Genomic DNA, 18,500 nt, shown 5'->3' with positions numbered 1-18,500 from the left:
GCGAGAGGAGTGCTGGCTTTACAATTAGAAAAGTTAAAGGTTTCTTCTCACACACAGCAAGTCTGCTATAAATTCTGACAAACTGGAAGTTATGCAGGGAGCCCTGGCCGATGGCACAGTGGATAGAGCATTGTCCTGGAGTGCCAAGGTTACCGGTTCAATCCTGGGCTCACTGGTTTCCAGTTTGAGCCCCAGGCAGGGCTCATATGAGAAGCAATCAAGGGGTGCACAACTAAGTGGAACAAGTTGATGCTTCTCTCTCTCTTCTCACCCCCCCAAAAAAGTTACTTGAGAATATAGCTTTTAACTTGCAAAAAGATGTCTCCTTTTTCTTTTAGTCTCTTATTCAGGATAACTGATCTTCATTTACCATTCACAGCCCCCATATTAGTAATCTATTGCAATTTAACAACCCCAAAATTTAGCAGCTTCAAACAATAAACATGTTTTGGTGCCAAACAACTTCTGTGGATGAGTAGCCCAGAAACAGCTGAGCTAAGAGGTTCTGCTTGGTGTCGCTCATGGGTGGCTGGCCAAGGTGGTTGGCTCTGCACCTGGCAGGTTAATCAGTGCTGGTCTTTGTCAGTCAGGCCATTTCTCCCCAGGCAGAGCTCCTTGTGTGCCCGCAGGAGGCGGCAGCTGGCTTCCCCAGAGCCAGTGCTCCAGAGAGACAGGCGGGCGTCCTGATAGCCGTTACCAGCTAACCTTAGAAGTCATGCTCCAGGCTTCCACGAGACTAGTCACACAGGTTGGCCCACGGAGGAGCTCCACAGGGGTCTGGGTATCAGGTTGTGGGGTCACTGGGGGCCAGCTTGCAGGCCAGCTCCCACAGCCCCAGGTAAAAAATTATGTTTGAAGTTAATTTTAATCAGATAATAGCTTTTATATTCATACGTATGGAATGTATGGGTTGAGTCCTGACTGGTTTTTATTATATGTCTCTGTACAGCTATGTTTATCATAACTGGCATATAACATGTATCCATTAACTTTCTTTATTGTTTTAACACACATTTGTATCTTGGACTATGATTAGATTATCTGATTTGTGCTTATTATTGTTACAGAATAAAAGCTACCAATATGAGACAACAAAAATTAAGGATGCAGTTGTCCCCATCATCTGTGTGAAACTGATTTAGCTACTTTAGAAGAGATGGTTAATTGGATTAGCTTCCCATTTTGTGTCAAATCACCACTTACATACTGTTCACATATTGCTGGCATTTATGGAAACAGAAAACCATTTTCTGTTACAGAACCACAATACAAATGAGGAAGTATTGAGCTGAAATGGGGAAATAACATTATAATTATAGCTCAGGAAATACAAGTAAGTCAGAATCTCAAAATAAGTTCAGTGTATGTGGAAAATGTTAACATTTTTTAATGTACTTCAAGATAATTACATTGCAAACATAATACAATGTTTACCATTGTTTCCCAGTTGAGAGGCTTAGGGATGCTTGCATACTCACTTTAAATCATGTAAAGAGATATGTGTTATCTTCTTAACATCAAGACTTATACAAATAACTTACTTACCCTAGGCAAGTTATCAGATAGTAAGTTATTTTAGATTATTGAAGTTATTTTTTAATAAGCAAATAGCTTTCTTATACACTGATGTGAAGAGTAAAACAAATAATCTTTCTAAATGGAAATTTGTCACCTGACCAAGTGGTGGCACAGTGGATGGAGCATTGACCTGGGACACTGAGGACCCAGGTTCAAAACCTTGAAGTTGCCAGCTTGAGCCTGGGATCATAGACATGACCCCATGGTAGCTGTCTTGAGCAAGGGGTCACTGGCTGGTTTGGCTGGAGCCCCCCGGTCAAGGCACATAGGAGAAAGCAATCAATGAACAATTAAAATGTCACAATTGCAAGTTGATGCTTCTCATCTCTCTCTCTCTCTTTCTATCTGTCTGTCTCTCTGTGTATCTCTGTCTCTCACTTGCTCACTAAAAAAATAAATGGAAATTTGTCAATACATATCAAGAGGTCTATTCATGTTGTCACAAATGGTATGATGTCACTCTTTTTTTTTTTTAAATAATTTTATTTTTTTAATGGGGTGACATCAATAAATCAGGATACATATATTCAAAGATAACAAGACCAGGGTATCTTGTCGTTCAATTATGATGCATACCCGTCACCCAAAGTCAGATTGTCCTCTGTCACCTTCTATCTTGTTTTCTTTGTGCCCCTCCCCCTCCCCCTTTCCCTCTCCCATTCCCCCCTCCCCCCCGTAACCACCACACTCTTATCAATGTCTCTTAGTTTCACTTTTATGTCCCACCTACGTATGGAATAATGCAGTTCCTGGTTTTTTCTGATTTACTTATTTCGCTTCGTATCATGTTATCTAGATCCCACCATTTTGCTGTAAATGTTCCGATGTCATCATTTCTTATGGCTGAGTAGTATTCCATAGTGTATATGTGCCACATCTTCTTTATCCAGTCATCTATTGACGGGCTTTTTGGTTGTTTCCATGTCCTGGCCACTGTGAACAATGCTGCAATAAACATGGGGCTGCATGTGTCTTTACGTATCAATGTTTCTGAGTTTTGGGGGTATATACCCAGTAGAGGGATTGCTGGGTCATAAGGTAGTTCTATTTGCAGTTTTTTGAGGAACCACCATACTTTCTTCCATAATGGTTGTACTACTTTACATTCCCACCAACAGTGTATGAGGGATCCTTTTTAATGACTAACACTCCATTGTATATGTGTACAACATCTTTATCCATTTGTGTATCAGTGAACACTTAGATTGCTGCCATTTCTTGGCTACTGAAATAATGCTGCAATAAGTGCAGTGGTACACACATATTTTTTTTAGAAATTAAATTTAGTGGGGTGACATTAATTAATAAGAATATTTAGGTTTCGAATAAATGATGCATCTATAGGATTTGAATTGTTAATTGCATTGTGTGCATTGTGTGCCCATCACCTAAAGTCAAATCATCTTCCATCATATCTGTCCCTCTTTACTCCCCTATCCCTACCCCTCTCCCTCCGGAACCACTCCAGTTTTATCTGTGTTCATGAGTCTCAATTTTATATCCCACTTCTGTGTGAAATCATATAGTTCTTAGCTTTTTCTGATTTACTTATTTCACTTAGTATATTCTCAAGACCCATATGTGTTGTCATAAATGGCAATAATAGGTAATCATTTCTATGGTTGAGTAGTACTCAATTGAATATCTGTATCTGTACCACATTTTCTTTATCCAGTCCTCAATTAAGGGATACCTTGGCTGTTTCTATGTCTCGGCCACTGTGAATAATGCTGCAATGACCATGGGAGTGCATATGTCTTTGCGTACCAGTATTGTTGAGTTTTTCAAGTAGATACCCAGTAGGGTGATTGCTGGGTCACATGGTAGCTCTATTCTTAATTTTTTGAGAACCCACCATACTGTCTTCCATAATAGTTGTATCAGTTTATTGTTTTGAATTTCTTCAGATTAATGCCCAGCATAGAACTAGGATTGCTAGGTTTTGATGATATTTGATATTTCTATTTTTAATTTTTGGAGGTAACTTCATCCTGCTTTTCACAGTGGCTATACCAATGTTCATTTCCACCAATAGTGAACAGGTATTCCCTTTTATCAACATCCTCACCAATACTTGGTTGATTTACTGATGATCCTTTCTGACAGCTGTGAAGCGATATCTCCTTGTAGTTTTAATTTGCATTTCTCTGATGATTCGTGTTGTTTATGATACTTCCATATGTCTTTGGGCTATCTGTATGTTCTCTATGGAGAAATGTCAGTTCAGGTCTTCTGCCCATTTTCACTTCTGATTTTATTTTACTTGAATCCTCTCTCTCTTTTTTATGATGAGTACAGTCAAAAGTTTATCTATTTTCTTTATCTTTTCAAAGAACCAGCTCTTGGTTTCATTGATCTTTTGTATTTTAGACTATTTCATTAATTTCTGCTCTGCTCTTTATCATTTCCTTTGGGCTTATACTCACTTTGGGCTTGCTTTGTTCTTTTTCTAGTTTCTTCAGATAAAAAGTTAGATTGTTTATTTGAGGTTTTCCTTGTTTCTCAGGGTAGGCCTGTACTGCTATGAATTTCCCTCCTAGAACTGCTTTGGCTGTGTCATGTAGAATTTTGGGTCATTTTGTTTTTGTTTCCATTTGTCTCAGGTATCTTTTGACTTATTCCTTGATCTTGTTACTAACCTATTCATTAGTAGCATGTTATTTAGCTTCCATGTGATTATGAATTTTTCAGTTTTCTTCTTGTAATTGATTTCTAGTTTTATACCATTGTGTTCAGAGAAGATGGTTGATATGATTTCATTCTTTTTAAATGTATTGAGACCTAACATGTGGTTTATCCTGGAAAATGTTTCATGTTCACTTGAAAAGAATGTATATTCTGCTGTTTTGGGTTGAAATGCTCTGGCTTTATCAATTAAATTCATACAACCTAGTGTGTCACTTAAGGCTGCTGTTTCTTTGTTGCTTTTGTCTGGATGAGCTATCCATCAATGTCAATGGAGTGTTTAAATCACCTACTATTAAAAAAAGTCTCCTACTTTGTATTACCATCGATCTCTCCCTTTATGTCCATCAATATTTGCTTTATGTATTTAGGTGTTCCCATGTTGGATGCAGAAATGTTTACAAAGGTTAAATCCTCTTCTAGAATTGATCTCTTTAAAATTATTAAATGTCCTTCTTTGTCTCTATTTACAGCCTTTTTTGAAGTCTTATTTTGTCTAAGTATTGCTACTCCAGCTTTTTGTTGTTATTGTTTTGTTGTTGTTTTGTATTTTTCTGAAGTGAGAAGCGGGGAGGCAGAGAGACAGACTCCTGCATGCACCCAACCAGGATCTACCTGGCACGCCCACAAGGGGGCGATACTCTGCCCATGTAGGCGTCGCTCTGTTGCAACTGGAGCCATTCTAGTGCCTGAGGCGGAGGCCTAGAGCCATCCTCAGCACCCGGGCCAACTTTGCTCCAGTGGAGCCTTGGCTGTGGGAAGAGAAGAGAGAGACAGAGAGAACGGAGAGGGGGAGGGGTGGAGAGGCAAATGGGTGCCCCTCCTGTGTGCCCTGGCCAGAAATCAAACCTGGTACCTCCACATGCCGGGGCCAACACTCTACCACTGAGCAAACCGGCCAGGGCCATTCTTTCCATTTTTATAAAGTATCTTTTCAGTCTGTGTGCATCTTTCCATCTGAAGTGGGTTTCCTGTGGGCAACATTAATTTGAGTCTTGTTTTATCTTCAGTTATCCTATATCTTTTAATTGGAGCATTTACTTTTAAAGTAATTATCAGTTGATATTGATAGATTATTGCCCTTTTATTCATATTTTTATCTTTTTTCTTCTTCTTAAACATGTCCCTTTTAACATTTCTTGTAGTACTGGTTTGGCAGTAATTAACTCCTTTAGCTTTTTCTTGTTAGGCAAGCTCTTTATCTCTCCTTCCATACCAAATGATAGCCTTGCTGTGTAGAGTAATCTTGCTTGTAGGTCCTTGCTTTTATACAGTTTGAATATTTTTTTGCCAATCCTTTCTGGCCTGCAAAGTTTCTGTTGAGAAATAAGCTGACAGTCTTATGAGATGCCCTTTGTAGGTAACTAATTTCTTTTTCCTTGATGCTTTTAAGCTTCTTTGTCTTTAACCTTTGGTATTTTAATTATGCTGTGTATTAGTGTGGGCACCTTTGGATTAATCTTGTTTGAGACTCTCTCTGCTTCCTGAGCATGTATGTCGATTTTCTTTATGATGTTAAGGAAGTTTTGGGGCATTAGTTCTTCCAGTTGATTTTCAGTCCCTTGCTCGCTCTCTTCTCCTGCTGGTACCCCTATGCTGCAATGCTGGTATGCTTCTTTTTGTCCCAGTGGTCCCTTAATCTAGCCTCATTTTTTTTCTTTGTTGTTGTGTTGTTCCTACGGGGTGTTTTTCACTACCTTATCTTTCAAATTGCTGCTTTAATCCTCTGCTCCATCTAATGTGCTGTTGATTTCATTTGATGTATTCTTCATTTGAGTTATTGTATTCTTTAATTTTTCTTAAGTTATCCATATTCACTTTTAATCTGAATTAACTATCTATCAAGAGTCCATATCAAAAGAGTAGAACAAAATAAAAGAGACCATCAAAAAAAGTTCCTGGGCAAGGGGGAGAGAGGGCATGATGTTAGGAGCCGCTTTCAGGGAAGGAAATGTCCAGGTCATGGATGCCATTTTTGTCAATGATTTGAACACTGAAGGTTGGCAGATTCAGAATGACACATTTCTGGAGCTCCTCCAGACAAACTTCCTAAGAAGCTCCACTGCTTTCTCACATGAGGTAATTGGTGTGTGGTATCATCCAGAATACTGAGTTAGGAAGGCACCATCGCCATGGGCTGTGAAAGGGGCCTTGGCCGAGGCTGCTAGGTAATCCCTCTAGGAGAGTTCTGGACCCTCATGCTCATCGTAGCCAGCCAGGAGGAGGCTGGCATGATATGGGGTCCGACTCCGAAAACAGTCAGCCAGATTTCATCATGGGAAATTAACTGCTGCTGTGGGAAACAATTCATACCCATTTCACATCTTATGAAGTTTCATATTTTTCTGAATATATTCTCTAAACTGCACAGTGTCTCCAGCCTCTCTAACACGTAGGAAGTGATTTTTTTTCACTCATCTTAAACATCTTGTCGTGATCATCCTTCATCTGGACAGTATTGCTAGCGGCCACCGGTCAGAAGTGACAAGGACATAGTCGGGGCCCTGGGTGCCGCTGAGGTGGCAGGAGGCCGGGACTGCAGGCTCGACGCCGTGGGTCTCAGGTGCTCTGCCTCAGCAGGGAGGCTGCGCCAGGGACCGCAGTTTCCCTCTCCTCAGGCCATCCAAGTTTTCATTCTGGCTGGTTCTTTTTCGTTTCCTTTCTCTTTGTGTAAGTTCTCACTGAGTTTAGTTTATCTATTCTTTCCCTAAGTTCCCCATTGAGCATCCTTATAACCAATGTTTTGATCTCTGTGACTGGTAGATTTGCTTGCCTGCCTCCATCCCACTTAGTTTGTTTTCTGGAATTTTATCCTTTTCTTTTGTTTGGGACATGTTTCTTTGTCTCCCATTTTAGTAGCTTCCTTGTGTTTTTACGTATTAGGTAGATCCATTACATCTCCCAGTCTTGGCAGGGTAGCCTTATGCAGTAGGTTTCCTGTGGGGCCCAGTGCGACACTCTCCCTAGTCACCTGAGCCCGATGCTCCCGGGACGTCGCCTGTGTAGGCTGTGTGCGCCACCTGTTGGAGCTGAGCCGCGATTGCTGTTGGCACACAGTGTGTGGGACTGACCCTCGGGCTAACTGGCTGTGAGAACTGGCCCTGACCACAGCACACGAGCTGTGTGTGGGGTTCCGCACAGTGGGATTTGATTCAGTAGGGCTCTGGTGCCTGTCAGTCTACTCTTTCCATGTGTCATCTGTGGAGCTGTGTAGGTGGTGCTCTGGGATGGTCTGAAGTGGGTCTCTTAGGAGGGGCTCTGGGCAAGCCTGGTCAGCTGCTGCCTGTGCCTGGCCTCCAGCCATCTGGTAGCATTTGCACAATGATCAGCAGTTGGGAGCAGCGTGTGCTGGGCTTAGAGATACCTGGGAGAAGCAGTGCTGTGTAACAAGGCCAGCCACCACCCATGTCTGTTTGGGAGCTGCTAAGAAAGAGGTACAGGATACTCCAAGGCCAGTCACTGTTTGGGGTTTGTTAACCTTCGAGAGATTTTAGAAAAGTTCCCAGTGTGAGACGATGCTGGTCACTCATGAGGAACAGCTGCTGAAAGAGATTTGGGCTGGTGAACTAGTTGGGTGGGAGTCTCAGGGTATCACCAGGGCGGGGTGAGCGGTGTTAGCCAATGATGGTGACTCACATTTGGAGCCCGCCTACACCTTCAGGCTGAGCAAAAGGAGGGCTCAACAGTGGAGCAGTGGTATCTGTCAGCACTTGGTCCTGGACAGAGCTGCCTATGAACCTTTTTCCCTGAAGCCAGACAATTCAGTTCTTCCCTTTGTTCCTGGTTCTTTTCAAGCTGCTATCCCTTCACTGGAACGTAGGGCAACATTTGTGAGCAAGTGAGTCTGTGCTCGTGCCCCTTAAGATAATGCCTGAATCTACAGCAGCCCTCCTCTTCACCCTGCTGATTTTCACAGCCAGATACTGTGGGGATGCCTCTTTGCAGCACTGGAGCTTGGAGCTGGGGAGCCCAGTGTAGAGCTGGGAACCCTCACTCTCAGGGGGGACCTCCACAACCAAGATACCCTCCCAGCTCTTTAGCACTGCACGTGGGTGTGGACCCAGCTTCTTTCAGTGAGTCTCTGCCTCTCCTACCAGTCTCCATGTGACTTCTTTACATGCTTATAGGAGTTCTGTTCAGCTAGTCTTCAGGTGATTCTCACGCATGGCTGTTCTGTACCGTAGTTATAGCGTTGCCATGGTCACAGGAGCAGGCAAGCCCAGCACCTCTCTGCTCCACTATCTTCACCAGAAGGAGCCCTTGTTTCTTTTCAGATAATGAGGAAATGTAAGTCTCCCAAGTGTTTCCATTCACCTTGTATCATGATCCATTTATTTCTTCACAAGCTACTTTCTCTTTTACCTTTTCTGGTTATTCATTTTCATCCAAAAGTTTATCATACAATATTTTCAAAAGACAATGCTTACATTATGAATAGAAAGAAGAAATAAGTTCATTCATGATTGCATGACAAGTAAACTTGTTCCAAAAAGAGTAAAATGGAAGCTAAGGAAGTATATCAAAATGTTATTTAAAAAGAAAAGATGAAATGATTGTGAGATAGATAAAGAGCTGAAAGAGAAAAAAGCAAAATGTCATTGAAATCCAGATATTGTTTCTCTCTTTTAGGAAACACGTCATATCCCCAAGGGAGGATTATAATGTGTAGAACTTCATAAAAGAAAAAAATATATCTTTTTTGTCTTTGGGGCCCAGGCCTGCAAATACATACATTTTAATAGTAGCAACAGCAATTACTGTTGTTTTCATAATAATTCCAGTACATGCTAAGCATCCTTAAATGAAGATAGGGAGTCTTAAGTAGGTTAAATAACTTGCTTAAGGTCATTGGTGGAGGCTAATAAGTAGTTGAGCCAGAATTCAAACAGGTACGTTCCTGGGTTAACCTCTGTTTAAACCTGACCATGTACCCAAATCCGTCTCCATTTCCCCCGTAGCTTTTCACCAGATTGAGTTCTTCCTGATATGTCACCACAGGTTTACCTTAACATCTAGGCTGATTAAATTGTTTTACTAAATTCCAGGGCAATGTTAATTTTTTTTTTTTAAAGAAAAATCATTTGCAGGAAATTTAATTGTGGCTAGGATTTGACTTACATAAAAACGTCCTCAGGTAAATGGGAATGAAAAAGGGCTCAAAGTAGGTCGTTTACCAAAATCTCAAATTTGATCAGCACTTTCTTCAAGGAAAAATATTCTTTGTACCTGTTATAGGAGAGAGGTTTTAGATAAAGCACTTAACCCCCTGAGCTATCTCCCACACTCCACAGAGGGTAAAGATAGTACAGTGATTCACTCACCAATGCTGAGCCTGGATTTAATTCTCTCTGCCTGAAGTTTTCTCAACTTCTGAAATTTTGTGAAACTGGAATTCTCTTTTGAGGTTAGGGCAGCCTGGCTCATCTGAGCATCCCCGAGGACCCTCTGAACTGTGTTCTATCCGTCTGTGCTGGTGTCTGCTTAGTATGTATGTGCATTTCGGATGCTTCAGATAAGCGCCCTTAAGGGGCGGGACTCTTCGCGGAATATTTCTACCCAAAGTAAACACAAGTGTTTCTCAGTTGGAGAGTTCCCTTTACTTTATACCAAAACCACAGGTAGTCTCCCTTAAGTTAGAGTGTGTGCTTTCCCCGAAGAGTCTGCTTTATCTCCTAAGACCTTTGCCTGATTTCTAGGGATAGTTACATGGCCATAGTGACCTTAACCCCAGAGTAAAAATTCATCTAGGATCCAAGAAAGCACCCAGACACTGAGTAATTCCCAGTTCATATGTTCGTGAAATTCCTATAATCTGAGATTGCCCATTGTTGATTCACTTGCTCAGAATATTCCTGATTAACAGGTGTTAGAGCCAGACTCCTGGACAACTCTACAAATAAGGCAAATGAGCTAAGTCCCCTCCTGCACAATATGTAGGGTCCTGTGCAAGCCCATCTCCCACTTTGTGCATTGCTCCCAGGTCCTTCACATCTTTCTAAGAAAAGCACCACAGATTTCCACTAACATCTCTTCTTTGAGGTATGTCTGTGTGTGTGTCGGGAAATACAAAAACTTTCATCTCACCTGTCAGTGTTCTTACTGTGTGTCTAATCATTTTTATTTGGTTCTTATAGTAAATGATTACTGAATGATGGAATGAATATTTTATATTCATCTATTCTAGTGCTTATTCTTTTACCTAGACCACAATAAACATTTATGTGTTGAAATAATCCAAGGAATAATTTATTCGAGTTAAAATATATGTAACTATATTAAATACCTGCTGTAGACTAGCAAAATATATAATTCATATGAATAGAGTATATCCCAATCACAATCTCCTTAGAAATAAAGTAGTTTTAAATTTGTGAGGCAATGTTTTATTGTGACATTGTCAAATGGTGAAAATGATTAGCCCTGGCCAGCTGGCTCAGTGGTAGAGCGTTGGCTCGGGGTGTAGATGTCCGAGTTTGATTCCCGGTCAGGACACACAGGAGAAGCGCCCATCTGCTTTTCCACCCTTCCCCTTCTCTCTCTATCTTTCTCTTTCCCTCCCACAGCCGAGGCTCCATTGGAGCAAAGTTGGCCCAGGTGCTGAGAAGTGCTCCATGGCCTCTGCCTCAAGCACTAGAATGGCTCCGGTTGCAACAGAGCAAAGCCCCCTGGTGGGCATGCTGGGTGGATCCTGGTCGGACGCATGTGGGAGTCTGTCTCTCTGCCTCCCCACTTCTCACTTCAAAAAAAAAAAAAAGAATATGACTTATTCATTTGACAAATATTTGTTGAGCCCCAGCTATGTGCTGGCCTCTGAGACACAGGGGTGATGTAGTGAGCAAAGTGAAGGGGGTACTGGGGAGGCTGGAGAAGGAGGCCGAGCTGGCAGGGGCCTCTCCCCTGGGGGATGCCAGGGCTGCTTTTAGGAGGATGAGCGTGACAGGCGGGTGACATGAATGCTTTGCTCCAGTGCCAGTAACAGATTATAAGGAAGGACAGTCTAGATGTCTTCCTTTTCTTTAATTATAGTTGACATACAGTATCATATTAGTTTCAGGGTACAACATACTTACTTGACATCTATAAATAGAGTAAATTTTAACGGACCTGTTATGGTATATATTCACCCAAGTGGTGGCAGGAAAATCATCTTGAATTTAGAAGAATTAAATCATCTTTTTTTTTTTTTTGAACCAGAGAGATGGACCAAAGACTCAACTCCCTTTTTTCTGGCTTTGAGGATAGGGGGCACTATGAGCTGAGAAATGTGGGTGGCCTTTAGAAGCTGGAAAGATAAAGAAATGGGTTCCCCTTAGTCTCCAGAAGGATCTCTGTCTCACAAACACACACACACACACAGTAGAAAGATTGAGACACGTCCTGTTTTATAATTTTGTTCCATTGCTGATAATCAGTATGGTGTTACAGAAGTTTCAATACAAGTCAGGAAGTGAGAAAAAGCCAATTGCAATTACAGTGCTTAATTTGTAAAGCTGTTACGTTTTCACTTTGCAGTAGATTTAAAAACGTGAAATTGCCCTATAGTTTATAGTTTTATGATAATACCTTTCCATGCCCTCAGTGTTTACTACATTCATTGTCAATAACGAAAATTTCCTTTTTAAGTAATTACTGAGACATTCTATCAATATATGTATTTTCTGGGGAAGCCTTTAATTCCTTACTGGCATGGCTATATCAGATAGTCATTATAAAGCTCTGTGTTTTAGAATATGTATTAGTACTGCTTAATACTGCCGTTTTATTGCATTAAAATCACTATTCTCCTTGTAGTGCATGTGTACTGTTGACATCACTGCCCTCATATCAGTTATTTAGCTATTGAGTTTGTTATAAGATATTTTAACTTCCAGGTAGTATAAGCATTGTTTCTGTTCTAATTACTGTTTTGTGCTTTGGGGCAAAATAGATACTGAGTCCAAAAAGAATATACAAGGCACAGACGCCCCGATCTGCCGAGATGCTGCTCATTTTAATTCCTACTGCTCTGTGAGAAGCATTTTATTCTCATTTAAGCTGGAGATTTTAGTGACGTACTTTAGCGCTGACATTAAGGCAGAACTCAGACTTAGGGGAGATTTCAAGCAGAGTTTTCATCTCATTTTCCACTTAAATTCTATAAAAAGTAGGGCAGCTCACGCTGGCAAGGTTTTACATATACATGAACTGGTAGGAGGATGCTAGTGAAGGGAAAGGAAACAGGTGACTGGGTTTCCGACGTTACCTCTGCTATGTAATCTTGGGAAAGTCACTGTATTTCTAAGATTTGTCTCATGGAAAGTGGGAATAACGATGCTATTTCTTTGGAATATTTTATTTACTTATTTATTTTTCAGAGATAGAGGGATAGACAGGGATAGACAGGAACGGAGAGAGATGAGAAGCATCAATCATTAGTTTTTCATTGTACATTGCAACACCTTAGTTGTTCATTGATTGCTTTCTCATACGTACCTTGACCGCGGGCCTTCAGCAGACCGAGTAACCCCTTGCTGGAGCCAGCAACCTTGGGTTCAAGCTGGTGGGCTTTTTGCTCAAACCAGATAAGCCCGTGCTCAAGCTGGTGACCTCGGGGTCTCGAACCTGGGTCCTCTGCATCCCAGTCCAATGCTCTATCCACTGCACCACTGCCTGGTTAGGATCTTTGGAATATTATAAGAATAGTTGGTTTCCAACCTTTTACACCTGGGGACCACTAAGGCAGAAAGCAGATTCGACTAAGGTCATTGGTCTGTACTCTTCATACAACATCAGGGTAGTTAACTCTTTTGTGGACCGGCACAAAGTCTCTGATGGACTGGTCTGTGGACCAGGGGTTGAAAAACACTGGCTTAGTATTTGATAAAGCTTCACACAAATATTAATCAGTTTCATCAAGTGAAGATTTACAGCTACTCGAGGACATTTCTGCTGGGAGCACAGCTTTCATGAAGAAGCCACAGAACTCACACTTAACAGAAGGCAGCTGTAGAATGGATTGAAAAGAATCCAAGAAACATTGTTTGCATCAAGATAGCCTCCAGTGGTAAATCAGCCACATTCATTCCCAGGCACCTGCAAACACAAACGGGTGAGGGAGGGATACTGCACTGCCACCCTGGGAGTGGAGGGAAGTCAGACCGGAGCACGGTGGTGGCTGGGAATTCTCACAGCTGGGGATGATACAGATGGGTTTCACAATGCTCATGGTCAGGAAAACTTTCTGCCACAGGCAATAACATTTCTTAAGTAGAGATTAATTTCTGAGAGGTAAAAAAAAATTGTTTTTGATGACAAATATATCTGTCTTCAATAATGTATATAATATAGTGGAGAAACTGGCATCAGATGTCTGCAGATCAGCTAAATGGGAACTGATACACTGAATTTTTATTTAGCAAGCATTTATTGATCATTGATTACATCTAAAATGCTGGGCTAAGCAATGACCTATGAAGCCTAGGGAAAAATTGGGAATTAGAGGTGCTGTACCTTCCACAGAGAAAGGTCCCAGGTAATGCAGTGAAGAATTATTTAAAAAGGGAACGAACCCCTAAGTGTGGAAAAACGTCAAGTCTCTGAATTGGAATTGAGAGGGATGCTTTAACTCACCATCCTGAGATCCTTGTCACAGCAGTTATGTGAGGGCCAATCTTGATGCTGTTGCAAAGGAACAAAACCAAGGAGCCGACCCGCAGGTCCAGTTGCCTGTCACCACGAAAGCCAGACTCGTGAGACAAGTGCTGGTGAAAAGGAAAAGGGATAATTCAAGTGCTGAAAGACTTGAGAAAATAAGGAACTACTGTTTTCAGAAATCCATGTTACATCTCAGTGCAGCCAGGGCTTTTTGTCAGGAGGGAGAGGGAATGGCAGGAAGGTAGAACAGAGATCAAATGGAGAGAGGCTATTCTGAAACGAGAGGTGAGCTAATAAGCAAATGCGCCATTTTTCTTGTCAGTTCCGATCAAGACCTTGTGCCTCAGCAGCATTTTGGCAGCTAAGCTGGCTGGCTATAAGTCGGTCAGGATAGAGGCCTCCTCTTTGTGTAATTGTACTCGAAACATCTGGTTAGTTAGTTAACAGTAGCATAAATCTAATGTCAAAGGCTCAGAGAGTTTGAACCTCCTGTTACGATTAACTTGACATCTGTGGTTTTGTTGTTTGCTCGTGTCAGTGCTCCTCGTTCGTGAAACAGGCTCTTCAACTGGAACAAGAGCTTTGTCAGAGGTGAAAGCACAGGGCTGATTACATTATTTGATGTGTTACAGAATACATAACTCTGATCACTAGATTGGTAGCATTAAATCATGGTTACAGAAATAACTTTGGTCCATTATAAACTGTATTAATTTAATTTACTGTTTTGTTTTAAGCTAGTCAGTATACTGGTAAATGTTTTAGATGCAGTTACATATATATATAATTTGTGTGTGTGTAATTTATATTTCATTGATTAATGGCTTTTAGCTTCAAATTTCTAATGCTTTCAAAATATATCTATGTCTATGATTTAATTATCTCAGTAATTCTAAAGGTTTTATTTTTACCAGAAAATAATAGTATTTAACAAAATAGATGATTTTTTCAACTTGCAGCAACTCTACATTAAAATAGAAGAAAAGGCTAGCCAATAGGAAAACATTGAAGGCCAAGATCTTCAACGTGGTCTGCGCCTGCCAGCTTGGAAGCCGTACTTTCCCCAATTCAACTGCAGAAGAAGTGCTCAGTTTAAATGCTATGTTGCTACCCTTGACATAAGTTTATCTTGTTAGATTATTATATAGGAAGGTATGCCAGTGAACAGAAATTAAAGTGCATGAGTAGTAATGAGTCAAGTTTGTGAAGGTAGCTTTTCCTGTTTGTTCTGCTCAGATGCTCACAAGTTGAAATTTCTCATCATCCTGGTCCCTGATTGCTGGGCGTTGTGTTGATTTCCCTCAGAAGAGAGTGACGGTGCCCTCTCCTGGGTAGAGACCCGCCTTTTCTAGGCCCCGCTCCACCCCTACTCTCAGACTGTGTGTAAGAAACTCCAGCAAACAGCTATCAGTTAACCCTCAACTTTGTGTTGAGGTGATATCATAATGATCTCATTCAAAGAAATCGCAGTCCTGCATCGGAATCTCGAGATGAGATTGCACTTCACTGACACTCTCAGTGATGAATGGGCAGGTAAGGAGGAGCAGTGGACCCAGTAGGAGAGGGAGTGTGTCGCAGGAGCCATAGTAAGCCCTCCCTGCCCTTCTCCCAGTTCTTTTATAAACTCTTTTGAGAAGGGGACAGAGTTCTGTAGGTTTCTCCATGATTCGATTTAGACAAAATTTGAAGTTTTGTGTTACAAATACAGGTGGTATTCCCTCCCACTCCCATATATGAACATGAAGCAGTATAAAGAACTCCATCCTAGTGAATAAAGGCACAATACAAAAAGCATGTGCTGTGTAGGAGGCAAGGAATCGATTACTAATGGTTTGAGGGCAAGAGCAGTTGCCCTGCTTAGTTCTTTTGAGTAATTTCTTTGGCCTAAGACTCTTCAGATATCGAATAATGAGGTAACACAAAGTACAGTCACAGGCAAAGACAGCTCTGCCTGTGAACTGGTTTGGGGCTTGGTGTTGAGTAGGCAAGGGAGAACTGTTCCACCTCTGAGAGAGCTGTTAATTTCTAGATGTGTTGCTAAAGGAAGCACTGTGCATTCCGTGGCTGGAATAGGGGCTGATCATTTATTCGGTCTGCGTATCAGCTGTTAGACTAGTCATGCTGCTGCTGAAGATTAGTTCTCTTCCTCTGCCAGAGACAGATTTCGCCTGCTTGCGTGCGATCTGCAGCTTTGTCTCCACGCAGCTGCCATTACTGTAATTGTTTTCTGGTTTTGCTCCAGGATGTGGTGAGAAGGTGGCCCCATTTGAGAGCATGACGTTTGCTAATCCCAACCCACACACTGATGTCAATGTATTGGCGTTCTTTCTCTGGAGCATTCTGTTCTTCCGCCAGCAGCCGCTAAGCCAGGAAAACATGAGGGCATTTTGCAATAACATTTGGAATATATATTTTTATTTTTCAGCTGAGATTCCTAATGTTTGTATTTTGAAAGCCAGGTGTGATGTCACATTTGTAGTCATTAGCTGTCTTCGTATTGCCGAGTGTGTAACTCTCTCATGTCAGTGCTGCAGTGCTTTTAACATCAGCACGAGGACGATGGGTTCCTAGGCATTTTACACAGATAAACGTGCGTATGTGGCCAGGTGGGGAAAAGCTACGTCAGAGCAAGCACATTCCCCAAAATATGCCACTTTCCTTCGTTCCAGCAAGAGATCACGCAAGGAACTTCGTTAATAATGAATGGAAACAGGAAATAGAATTTGTCAGTGAACAGAAGGTTAGTGACTGGATTATTTGTAAGCATTCCTCCCTAGGAGCCTAGCTCTCTGCCTTTGTTGCCTTTCCGCCTCGCCTCGCCTCTCCGCCTCGCCTCGCCTCTCCCTTCCCATTTCACCCTTTCTCTCTGCATCTCTCTCCATCCCTCCTTTCTCTCTCCCTCATCCCCCTTTCTCATTTTTTAACTTTAATTTCTTGAGAAGACTGATTATTTGGAAATGAAGATGGAGGAATATTGATCAGGGAACTTCTGATTCTGTTTCCCACTCAGTTAAATGCAAACACAAAGGCTTCATTCATCATTCAATGACCTTTTATCTCTTGAGAGAGTACCGTTATGGACTAGAGATTGAAATTTGAAAAAGGGGAAGGTATTTTTTTTGGCAAAACTTAAATTGCTGTCTTTGTGCCAAGCAATTATCACTATATTTAATCTTTGTAACAAGTCTCTTAGGGACTCATATTACAGCTGATAAGTGTCCAAACCAAAATACAAAACCATACAGACTGACTCTAGACCCTGTGTCCTTAACCATTAAGCCATGCAGCCTGAGGTGAGAGCCCAGTGGACAGGGAGTGTATTCAGATAGGACAATACAGGCTTGAGAGGAGGGAGGGTATTTCAACAGGTGAATGAGAAGGCATCTGGGTCAGCCTCGAGGGCTGATGTCGATGGCGGAGTTTGGTAGTGAAAGTTTTCCTTCAGTTAGAGGATGTGACCTGAGTAGGAGGCGCTGGGCCTGGGCTGCAGACTCAGGAAATAAGTAATCTAGTGAAGTTGGAGAACAGGATCTGTACAGGCGGACAGAATGAGGCAGGCTGCACAAATTTTGCAGCCCCATTCCATAGGCAGGTGGGATAAAGGGGTGAAAGGTTTTGAGCAGCTACGTGGCAAGAGCACAACTTGGTGAGGTAGTCGTTTGAAGAATGCTAGAATTCTGCAGGAAGATGAGGAGACTATTCACTTTTTATTTTAGCATAACAGTATTACCACAAACTGAGCAGCTTAAAACAGCACACATCTATTATGTCACTGTTTTTGTTTGTCAGAAGTCTAGGCACAGTTCAGGTTTTTGGCTTAGGGTCTCTCAAGACTATAAATGTTGATTGGCGCTGCAGTTCTATCTGAGGCCCAAGTGAGGAAAGTTGAGCTTTTGTTGGTAGAATCCAGTAACAAGGAGCTCAGTCTCTTGCTTTCTACCAAAGGCTACCGTCAGTCCTAGACATCTAAGTCCCTCCCATGAGCATCCCAGCCCTGGGGTCCCACAACACAGCAGCCTGCTTTTTCAAAGCGAGCAAGGGAGTGAGACACTTCAGCTTAAGTGTCAGCCTACATATTCAATCACCTATGTCCTGTCACTTTTGCCACATTCTGTCGGTGAGAAGCAAGTCACAGGGCACTTCCTCACTCAATGGCAGAGGACTCTACAAGATGGTGAACATGAGGAAACAGGGATTGTGGAGGGGCTAGTCTGGTGAGTCTGCCACAGAGACAGGTGTAGTTGATGGCACAAACACTCGAGTCTGAATTAGGGCTTATTAATGCAAATAGAAAGGTAGGCTCAGACTTAGGAATTCTGTCTAGGAAATAGGATTTCTTATCCATACCATGTGAAGTTCTTTGCATACCTTATCTTATGTTAGCTTCAAACTATCTCTTTGAGCTAGGTGCCAGGAAAGTCCTTATTTCACAGACGTGGACACAGGCTTTGAAAAGCTAAGTGCCTACATCCTAGTTTCAAATCGGGGCGTCTCAACTTCGATTTGAACTTCAGAGGTCCACCCCAGAGCTCAAAGTCTTAGCTAGTTTTCTTTACTTGGACTTAAAAAGTATAGAGGACTTCAATACAGATAGATAAGAAAAT

At 41.8% G+C, this 18,500-nt stretch overlaps 1 protein-coding gene and 1 pseudogene across 1 annotated transcript in view; one reads left to right on the top strand and one right to left on the bottom strand.

Moving 5' to 3' along the window:
• The window catches only part of SLC2A13 (solute carrier family 2 member 13), a 374,249-nt gene that overhangs the window by 338,206 nt on the left and 17,543 nt on the right, over nucleotides 1–18,500 (top strand). The gene's annotated exons all lie outside the window — the stretch shown is intronic.
• On the bottom strand, nucleotides 6,190–8,642 carry LOC136323736 (proteasome subunit beta type-2 pseudogene; annotated as a pseudogene).

Source organism: Saccopteryx bilineata, chromosome 2, assembly GCF_036850765.1.
Source record: "Saccopteryx bilineata isolate mSacBil1 chromosome 2, mSacBil1_pri_phased_curated, whole genome shotgun sequence".
Classification (NCBI taxonomy): Eukaryota; Metazoa; Chordata; class Mammalia; order Chiroptera; family Emballonuridae; genus Saccopteryx; species Saccopteryx bilineata.
The sequence above is the reverse complement of the archived record's forward strand: the minus strand, read 5'-3'. Positions and strand labels throughout refer to the sequence as shown.